Source organism: Gossypium raimondii, chromosome 4 (genome assembly GCF_025698545.1).
Source record: "Gossypium raimondii isolate GPD5lz chromosome 4, ASM2569854v1, whole genome shotgun sequence".
Taxonomy (NCBI): domain Eukaryota; kingdom Viridiplantae; phylum Streptophyta; class Magnoliopsida; order Malvales; family Malvaceae; genus Gossypium; species Gossypium raimondii.
The window spans coordinates 15296468-15307631 of record NC_068568.1 but is presented as its reverse complement, the minus strand read 5'-3'; the positions used below and the strand labels follow the sequence as shown (position 1 = coordinate 15307631).

The window sequence follows — 11164 nt, the reverse complement described above, 5'->3', positions numbered from 1 at the left end:
TCTCCACTCACATATACTTATTCGGCTTATTTCGTACAATCTATTTCGCTTAATTTCTTCTGTTTTTTAATTTAATTAAATCATTAGCTTCTACCTCCTGACCCCCTAACTTGTGTCTAATTATAGATCTAGACCGATAATTTAACTCAATTTTATTAAACACTACTTTTCTCGAAAACCACCATTCATCCTCATTCTCAAAAAAACAACCATTTAATTCCTCAATTTACTTAAAGATTTTATTAAATAGAATTTGTAGACCATTTAATCTCATCAAAATATACTAAAAATTATATCAAAAACACCTCTTAAACTACACCAAAACAGGTTTTTAGCGGCGTTTTTTTTTGCCTTTAGCGGCGCTTTCACAAGCACTGCAAAAAATGCCGCTATTGACAACGTCGCTAACATTTGCAAAGTTTTTAGAAATAAACGCCTCTAAAGGTCATGACTTTTAGCCGCGCTTTTATAAAAACGCCGTTAAAAGTCATGACCTTTAGCGGCGCTTTTTCCACAAACGCCGCTAAAGGCCAGGACCTTTCGCGGTGCTTTTCACGCAAACGCCGCTAAAGGCCAAGACCTTTAAAAAATTTAATTAAATAATATTTATTTCTATCATAAATATTATATTATGTTTTATTTTTGAAATTTAAACTTTAAACTATATACTTTTAAGGATAAAAATATTAAATTAAAATTTCTATTAAAATTTTAACTTAAAGCTAAATATAAAAATTAATGAATTTAAATTAAGAAAATAAAACAAGATACATTCTATATTAGAATTACATAAGAAAATTGTTTACATTCTATATTAGAATTACATAAGTTTTGTGACCGCATTTAGTATAGTTCCTTAATCTTAAAGATATTTCAAAAGACAACAATTTCGCAAAAAAGGGTACAATATTTAATATAAGTGCAACAACAAGTACATTATTTATCATAACCTTCTCCAGGCTCTATGCATCCTCCAAGCTGGAAATCCATTTCAATTCTGAAATCCTAAACTTCAAAACTGGTCATCAGAATGCAGAGAACGTGGTTGTATAACTTCAGCAATAAGTTATGCATTTTGCTATACACAGAAAAAAAGATGGGTCTCAAACAGCTAACTAAATCATACCAAGTTCTGTTTGTTGGGAAGTTCCATTTGAAGGAGGTAAAGATAACACAATGGTCTTCTGAACCTCCTATAAACAGAATCTCCAGAATTCTTTAAAAAAGATCTCAATTATTTTTTTTTAATAAACCTTCCAAGAAATTAAAATATTCATAACAAATCACGCAACTCATCGAGAAAACAGAAGCAATATATAAGTTTACACACTGACCGAGTTCTGATCCAATGGAAGGGCTTCGAGAAATAAATCAAGAATGTCGCTATTTTCAGAATCATTTACAACTCGTGAAAGCACCCGGCCTGCAAGCGTATGAATTAACAGAACCTTGTCCACCACCCGAAATTTCATTAACTCTATCACCTCATCCCATAATTTATCGCTCACTTTTGAGTCATCGGGCAGCCGTAATATTATCTGTTTATATATATATAATTCCTAAAATTCAAAACGCTAGAAAAGATTTAAAAATCAAAACGCTCACTTCTGACCAATTTTCTTGGCAAAATAAATGATCATTTATCATAAAATTTTAACATCATGCACTCTCAAGTCCCATTACATCTAACATAAACATAAAAGAGTAAAAGGAAGAAACAAAATATTCTTTTCTTATCCTGATAAATCATAAAACAAAAGTTACCAAAAATGTACATTCAAAGTCCAAATAAGCAAAAGGAAAATAATGCAGACCATAGCCTACCAAAACTTCATACTTCCCAGGCTTTAAAATCTATCATTGCTATATTAGATGGACACATGACATGACGGCCAAAAAACATAGAACAAATAAACTTAAGATGATCAATGTAAAAAACCCCACTGTCTTAACTTGAAGCAGAACCACTTTGAAGTTTAACTATAAATCTAAAATGGAAAAACTGAAAAGAAAAGACAACATAGACTCCATATCCAATGCGGTTAAAGAGACAAATAAAGAGGATTGAGGCAAAAAAAACAATATAATTTTTCCTTTTTAAGAAATTGAAATCTGTCCCACATTAGAAAGAAATATGAAAAATGCTCAAATAACTCAATGTGAAAGTGAAAACTGAGAGCTAAAGCTAATCTTATAAAACATATATATAATATAAAAAGTTAAGAAAGTAATTTTGTGATATATGTGTCTTTTGCATAATGTAATATATGTGTGTGTACAAGTCCAAGTAAAAAAGAAACCTGAGTCCAGAGCTGAAAATTTTTATTTAGTGTCACTGAAAAATCTTAGGAGGATGGTGATATATGAAGCAATATTTCTCCCTCTAACTCATAAAAATTTTAGAAGCATAAGAGCAAATAGAAAAGCCAAGAATACATACCTGCGTTTGAGTGTGAGGAGAGGAATGGCAACTTCAAATGAGTTAAAAGTGAACAAATATCAATTGGATGCAGAAACTAGTAGTTAATGGAATAAGCAGATTACATTGAATCGTTCAATCCCAGCCAGAATCTGTAGTGCTAGAAACAGATCTGCTTCCAAACAAAGTCAACAGGCCATATTTATGTATTATTCAGAGCATTTCAAAATAAATAGTTTCAGATATTTCTTATTCTACAGTACATTAGGAGTGAACTTCTAAAAGGGTTTCATAACAAGCAGCAGAAGATGATATTAGCTAAGTCAAACAGAACTTAGATCTATGGCTAACTCATTTAATCCGAAATCCAAAGGCATATATAGTTCAGGGGCAGAATGGCATCTAGATGATGCTTGATTTACATTTTCTTAATCACATATTGCTGCAGGAAACAACCCCCTCAAAAAAATAAAAATAAAAATAAAATAAAATCAAACCACATTAATTCAAAGGCATGTATAAACAGGAGAGAATGAAACTAACCATGGAAACTTCATCTCCAGTCGCATATTTTCCAGCATGATCTTTTAAATTCTCAAGCGCTGAAACAAAGAAGCATTAATCAAATCGATATGCTAGATCTATTAAAGGAAACAATAATCCTGATGGCATTTAATCTTAGTAAAAGAGTAAAAGTAGAAAACTATGAAACCCAATAATAACTTGAAAATTGTAGAACAAAACAAAAAGAAAACAAAAAGAAAAATGAGGAAAATAACATTCTATCTTTCCCCTTTGTTTGGTCAGTAGGAAAATGTGAAACAAAAAGAAAATCAACAAAGCAAAACCCAAAACTTTCAACTACTTTTTTCCTACACTTCCCACTTGATTTCACCACACCAGATGAAGGTAAAATTACACCTGAAGTAAACGAAAGCATAGCTTCTTCGTTGCTCCCTCTCGAATTAGGCAACCTCTTCTTGTTCTCCACGAAGAACAGAGAGTTTCCTATGAACAAATTCCCATTCCCACTTCTCTTACTCTTACCAAAATTCAATATCTCTCTGAATTCAGGTTTCAACAAATGAGAAAATGAATTCCCATTCCTCACACTGCTACTCTCATCAAAGAAGATGAATCGTCTTTGGTGCCTCCATTTTAGGGGGAAATTTGGGATTTTTTTCGTTTTTGGGTTTTAGGGGGAAATTTGGGGAAAAACCAGCGCCAATTTTTTTAAGAAAAATAAATTTTGTGGCGTTTTTATAAAAAATGCCGCAAAAAATTATTTCATATGGAATAAAACGATACTATTTAGCTATATAAAATGACGCTATTTTTTTAAAGTAAAATTATTTTTTGTGGCGTTTTTTATAAAAAAAGCCGCTATTACTTACCTTTTGCTGAAAAACGCCGCAAAAAATTATTTCATTTGGAATAAAACGACACTATTTTGCTATGCTAAAAAATTTTTATTTTGTCAGCTAAAAATTTTTAGTTAAGTAATCAATCACTCACATATCGAATTTCTATTAAAGATTGAGACGTTAATCATGATTTTAAATTATTCTTTTCCGATCTAATCTCTATTTTATTAGAGATATTTTTCTAACTAAAATATAATTACTATTATCTTGCTTTTATTTATTTATTTATCAATAAATAGTTACCTATCCATATCAATCATTGCTTTTATTTATTTATTTATCAATTTTTTTTAATCTAATATGTAAATATATAAATTAAAAAACACCAATTAATCTAACCCCTACCCCCTATCTCCTAAACCCTAAATCATAAAAGATAAACCCTAAACCCCTAACCTCTAACCCCTAACCCCTCTTGTACAATTATATAAGAACTTAATTGATATATAAATTAAAAAATACTAACTAATCTAAACCTTCAACCTTAACCTGACCCCGAATCTCTAAACCTTAAATCACTAACTCTTAATCTCTAACCTCTAACCCCTAACCCCAAACCCCTAACCCTTAACCCTTAACCCTTAACCCTTAAACATTATTTAATATAAATTAAAATACACTAATTAATTTAAACCCTAAACCCTAACTTGACACCGAATCCATAAACCCTAAATTAATCCCTAACTCTTAATCTCTAACCCCTAACCCCTACCCCCTAAATCACAACCCTTAAACCAGAATCCCTAATCCATAATCCCTAATTTCATAATCTATAAACCTTAAAATTGTAACTCCTAAACCGGCCTTAAATCCTAAATTAACCATATACCCTAAACCATATATATTAAACCCTAAACTATAATGATAATTAATTAAATATTTTAAAATTAATACTATCGTATCTTGTACAATTATATATGAAATTATTTAATATATAAATTAAAAATCAATCAGTCATGTACCCAAAATATTTTAAAATTATTTTCAATAATAGTATTTTAACTTTTCCATTTTTAACAAATATTTTTCTATGTTTTTTATAAATAAACAAATTATTTCTACATATCATTATTTCAAATTTGTCCATTTTTAACAAATATTCAATTAAAAATAAATTAAATTTTAATTAATATAAATAAACAAATTAAATAGTAAATAGATAGATAAAATTTTTTTGCGGCGCTTTTTCAAAAATGCCGCAAATCTCGAGCATTAGCGGCTCTTTTCCAAAATAGCCGCTAAAGCTCTGAGCGTTAGCGGCGCTTTTCCAAAAACGCCGCTAAAGCTCTAAGCATTAGCAGCACTTTTTCAAAAATGCCGCTAAAGCTCTGAGCATTAGCGGTGCTTTTTCAAAAACGTCGCTAAAGCCTCGAAAGGTCAAAAAACAATGTCGTTGGGCTTAGGTTTTTTGCGGCGCTTTTCTAAACAACACCGCTAATGCTATTTTTAGCGGCGTTTTTCAGAAAGCACCGCTAATTCTCGATCTTTAGCGGCGTTTTTTATCCAAACGCCGCTAAAAGCCTATTTTGGTGTAGTGTTAGCTCTTTATTTCTTCACTCACCATTTTTTTGTGCAAAAGATAGCTTTAAAACCATGAATCTTTAATTTTCTTGCTTAGATCTATGAAAATTCAAATGAAAAATACCTAATAAAAATATAATGCATAAGAAAACAATATATTTACCTTTAATTCAAAAACATCCACGAATTTGTATTGATTGAGCAAAAACGATCTATGTTTAGGTGAGAAATTGGAGAAGAAAGAGTGATTTTCTTACAAAGTTGAAGGAATAGGGAGTGTTTGGATGCCAAGAAAATATAAAAAAGGTTAAAAAGTTTTTGAGAGAAAATTTTTCAATCTGGATCTAACAAATTTTAAAAATGAAAAAAAGGTGGAGAGAGCTTAGGCTGCAAGTGACTTTAATAGCCAGCCAATTTTTTTAAAATTGGGCCATTTGCCCTCTAAGCCCTCTCATATTTCTACCTTCTTCAAATAGCTCCATTTTTAACTACTAGCCTTAATTTACACATTTAACCTCTACTTTAACCACTACTCTAATTAGTCTCTATTATTATTTATTATTTTTATTTTTGCTAATGCCTCGATTATTAATACCATAATTATTTATTTTAATTATTATTTTTACTATTACTAACTAATTCTTTATTGTATCCTATTTTAATTTCTATGACACAAAATTTGATTTTTTTCTCTCAAACCTATAATCTAATGTCCATTTCTACTAACTCGGTTTACAAGATGTGACAAGATTAACAAGATCTCTTTCTTCCATGTACAATTAAAAGTATGGATCATCTCAAATCCACCTATGAAGGAAGCTATGAAGTCTACAACAAGCTAGAACAATCCACCCTTGTCTTTTTTATACTATACTAAGGTGATATTATTAATATGAGATTTTTTTAGAACCAAAATTAACATCTAAACCATATTTTGAAACACTGAATGTATTAAATTAAATAGTTCAAGAGTTGTATTTAGTGGTGTGAAGGGCAAGTCTCAGTAACTAAATCTGGTTATAAACAAACTAAATTGATTGGAAAAATGGCATATGGAAAAGACTTTCATTTATGTTTCCTTCAGATTTTGTAAGCCATTATGAAGTATATATTCTACAATTTTAGGACACTTTTCAAGTTTCACTAAACAAAAGTATATATGTGTGTGAGAAAAGTCCAAGTGAAGATTTTCCTTTTCCTTCAAAGTAATGCTTTAATTCTTTCTTTTTCTTAAGTACTAAATGTTATTGCTGGTTACTCTTCATATGTAAGCTGGAAGCTAAGGATTTTTGAAAAATACAGAGGTGTTCTATCTCTTGGTAAGTTTGATAACTTTTCATGTTAAGACTAACAATGATATGAAGTCTATGGGTAGTAAGTTACGAATAAGAAGCCATGCATGGAGATTCTCTGTAACTGAAATGTAAGCAACCTATCTGTAAATGGGTTTAATGGTGAACGCATGTTCTTTACGCAATTGTTGTTGCTAGTTTGAACTGAACGTCTGAATATGGAGCTAGTAGTTATTGTTGGTGAGTCCCTAATATTGACTCCTATAAGGTTTTTCTAAGAAAATCTATTGTGATTGAAGGTCTAGAATTGGTGAATGAATTCATGATTGACTACTCAAGATGTATGTATTCTGGGAATAGATCTTTTTTAGTTTAGAATGTAATGGAATGTGTGTGAGTGCATGCGATTCTGTTAAGTAACTAAGTGTATGTGCTTGGAATGTACAATGTGAGGTGTGACTGCATTGATGTGTGTGAAGCATGATTTGAAGTGTACTTTGGTTAAGGAAATGAGTTAACCTACCTGACTATGTGTTTATATTGGATATGTGATGTATGAATGGAGATGTTTGGGAAATAGGGGTGTATTTGAGTGTGGAGAGGTTGAGTTGTGAGTTGGTCACCACGGTGGCATACAATGAAGTCCATCAGAATAGTAAAAATGAATTATGATATGCAAAATTTGAAGAAAGTCCATAGACATGGCACATTCTGGAAAGGAAGAATAAACCACATTTATACTAGGGTTCTCTGCGTGTCCCAAGGAGATGATGGAAAAACTTCACGCGATGTAAGTTTAGGTAATTCCATATCACAAATACGTCAGTTATGAGATGCATGGGTGGCATTCTATTAGCCTTTATGGCGTACTCTAATTTGGCCTTTTATGGCGCATTTTGTTAGCCTTTTTTTCATTTTATTAGCCTTTGTGGCATTTTGGACGACCTTTGTGGCATTCTATTAACCTTTTGTGACATTTTGATATGGCTTTTATGGCATTCTATTAACTTTGTGGCATACTCTGTATATTACCTTTTTGCCATAATATGTATGTCGCCTTTGTGGCGTACTCTTTCTAGCCTTAATGGTGTATTCTGGTAAGTCTATGATAAGGATATGATCTTACTGAAGCTCTAATGTGAAAGGTCTTGTGATAAAATGAATTAAGTCTTAAGGAAAGTTCTTAAAAAAAAGTATGATTTAGAATGTTAGAAGAAGGTATCTGTCATGGTTATCTGTCAGATTAGAATACAGGTATATTCGATGAAAGAGTTTGCCATTTTTAGTAATTGTGCTACTAAAGTGGAATTCTGAGTTATTTGATATTCATTGTAACAGTATAGTATGATAAATTGTTTTGAGATCTGATGGGATATGATCTATTCACTATATGAGAATGTTTGAAGTTGAATTAGGGTATGGTCTAAATTATAATTTGATTTAGTAAGATTAGTATAGGTATTCGCTAAAAGTATGAATAGTAAGTGGTATCTGCCAAGGATGATTATTTGTTCAAGATTTATTGTTGGAAGTTATTTGAAGAGAAAGAGAAGGTAGTTCCAACTAACAAGACTTGAAGTCAGCCAAGTAGTAGAATGAATGAAAACATGGTACGAATGGTAAGTAGCATATAAGTATGATAGTATACAACTAACACTATGAATGTATTCACCAAAGACAGAATAGGGAAGTCCAAATATTCAAAATGAAGGACTTATCAAGAAAAGTTAAAAAGGTAAGTAGTGTTCATAACTCACCAAGTTCCTCTAAACTTATTGGTGTTATATTTATGTTTCAGGTATTGTCGCGTCAGTGTAAGTACTTGAGGAGACGATTCCAGGAATAGGCCAGAGTAGCAGCAAATGGGGATACTATGCATACAGTGGACGTATAGGAAGGGTTGATGTTTTGAAAGACTATACCCTTAGAGTTTACCTTTTGTAACTTATGAGTTGTAATAAAATTTGAGCAAGACTGATACAATATGTTATTTGCAATTTCCTCCCTTTGTTCTTTAAATACAAAGCTTTTAATCAAGATTGATACGGAGTAATGAGAAATTTCTTCAGTAAAGAGTTTTTGTCAATTGGTTTGAAAGTTTTTTTAAGTTTTTTGTGAAGTAATACCTGAAACCTGGACTTGGTGAATCGAGTCGAGTCTAGGATGTTACAAAACTTAACTCGGAGAAAGAATTATGTCGGATCATAACCATTTTTATAATATTGATAACTTTAAATTATATAAATTTTTAGAACACCTTTTTACTTAGAATTTATGCAAATCCTTAGTATTTTGATAACCAATTATGTATTTTAGTACATATTGGGAATGTTGGCACAATTAAATCAAGATTATAATTTTTGAGTAATTCGGTGCTAAATTAACATAGTTCTACTCTATGTTCCTACATTTCGGAAATTTCATAATTTGTCTTATAATTCCTACAGCTTGGTACACTGACTTGTTAAATGTTCAAAGCCAGTATGAAAGGCACATGAACATGAATTGGACAACAATCAGAATGGGATGACAAGATAAGGCATTTGGACTCAACAAAATTATTTTCACCTAGCTTGGAAATGGGTTGCTGAAAAGAACATATATGCCTTCTACATTAGAGCTCAAACCATCCATTAAGGTGGAAAGAAGCCCAATTTCGGCAATGACTTGATAGCGCGGCCCAATCAGCTTTGAAATAATTATTTAAGGGTCCTTACATGTGTAAAAAAAACTCATAAATCAGCCCTATTCAAACTCTATAGTTGCCTTCTAATCCATGCCACAAATCAAGCAATAATCAAGCTTGAATCATGAAAAATTCAAACTCTCTCTCCATGATTTATGGTCGGCCATACATGGGAGATTTCTAAAAGATGTTCCTGCTATTTTTAGAAAACTCTCAGCCTTCTCGCATGTATAAATACCACCCCCATTCACCTATCAACGCATCCCTCATCCCATAATCAATCATTCATTCTCTTCTCTCACACGCCTAGCCTTTCATTTCCCTTCATTTTTCCCATCATTTGTTTGAGAGTTCCTTTAGTAAGTAGTTCTTGAGAGAAAATCTCTCTTGGCCGACCACCTTGAAGAGTAATTTGTATCGGAGCAGTGACGGAAATCGGAGGAAGCCACCACAGATAGTTCTCGGGAAATCATCGAATTCATCTCAATGTTTCTTCTTCCTTTCTCTTTTAATTGTTCTTAGTTTATAAACATGGTTGCAAATTATTTTATTTCTTTTTCTTTAATGATAATCACTTAAATTTGTTCCAGCTAGGATGGATACAATGCCTTGATTTGATTCGTTCAATTTATGTTTATATTGTTCTGTGCCTCAATTGTTTATGCTACCAATTAAAATCATTCATGTTGTTAACGCATTAAGATATGTTTGACTGCATTAGAATTAATTTCTTAATCCGAACCAAATGGTGGTTAATGGACGTAATAATTAGAAGATGCATTTATATACGAACAAGAATAAATTAAAGGTTCATAATAATTCCAAAAGAACACTATTAGGATAACATTAGATTTATGTAATTAAATTGTTTCAAACCTAAACCATCCCTGTTACTTTGCATAAATTCTAAGGAAATCCTCAGTTAAATGGTGACATACAAATATGCATGTTTTTCCTAAGTGACAAACCTAAGATCTCGAAAGAGCTTATGATTTAGATTCCAAGTTCATAAATGATCGAGTTGCCATAGAAGTTTTTCGGAACATTGTTAAACATTATAAAGAATTAATTGAATTAACAGTTGTGATTGTTTTTGCTTATTCATGTTATTGCTATTAAAACTTGTGAATTGCTGCTAAAACATTTCATTGCATTTATTTTATTTTATTTCATTTGCATATTAGTTGTTAATTTAGTTAGGACATCCATCACCTCAAATGATTGTGTTTTCTTAACCAACTTGTAAAACATTAATTTTACAATTGTTGATGAATAGATACCGTCCTTGTGGAGACAATATTCTTTTTACTTAGTTATTACTTGATAACGACTGTGTATACTTACAAATCCTGCTATAACCAAATATGCAAATTAAGTTAAAAATAATATAAAATTTATAATATATAACCTTTATAAAAAAATTTTATAAAGTGTCAAATTATTTTATAACACTTCTTATAAATAATATAATTCTTTGCCATAATTTTAGAAGTTATTTATTTATTTTACAAGTTATGATTAAAATCATATAGCATTTTCTAATGAATAAGCATATTATGTTTATAATAGCATGGAAACATAAATAAGTTATGTCCACACTTCTTGACCATAACATTTTATAAATAAAATATTATCACTTTTATAACATATAAATCATTTTATAATAAACTCCTTAACCATAGCTTTAAAAAATATTTAAATAATATAATTTTTTGTTATAACTTTATAAAATACACAAATTATTATTATAATATAATTTTTAGATTCATAATGTAATAAATCTTTGCCCATAACTAAGCAATTATATACCTTAATTCTTACA

At 30.6% G+C, this 11164-nt stretch overlaps 1 long non-coding RNA gene across 2 annotated transcripts; it reads right to left on the bottom strand.

The window, feature by feature from the left end:
- Positions 1-749: 749 nt before the first annotated feature.
- On the bottom strand, positions 750-3636 carry LOC105768048 (uncharacterized). Of its 2 annotated transcripts, XR_008195126.1 has the most exons (5): positions 3341-3636; positions 2963-3021; positions 2441-2591; positions 1335-1538; positions 750-1078 (listed from the first exon to the last, which is right to left on the bottom strand). It is a non-coding gene; the product is annotated as an uncharacterized LOC105768048 (long non-coding RNA). The 2 variants fall into 2 exon arrangements; XR_008195125.1 differs by having other exon boundaries at positions 1335-2591.
- Between the last annotated feature and the right edge of the window lie 7528 nt (positions 3637-11164).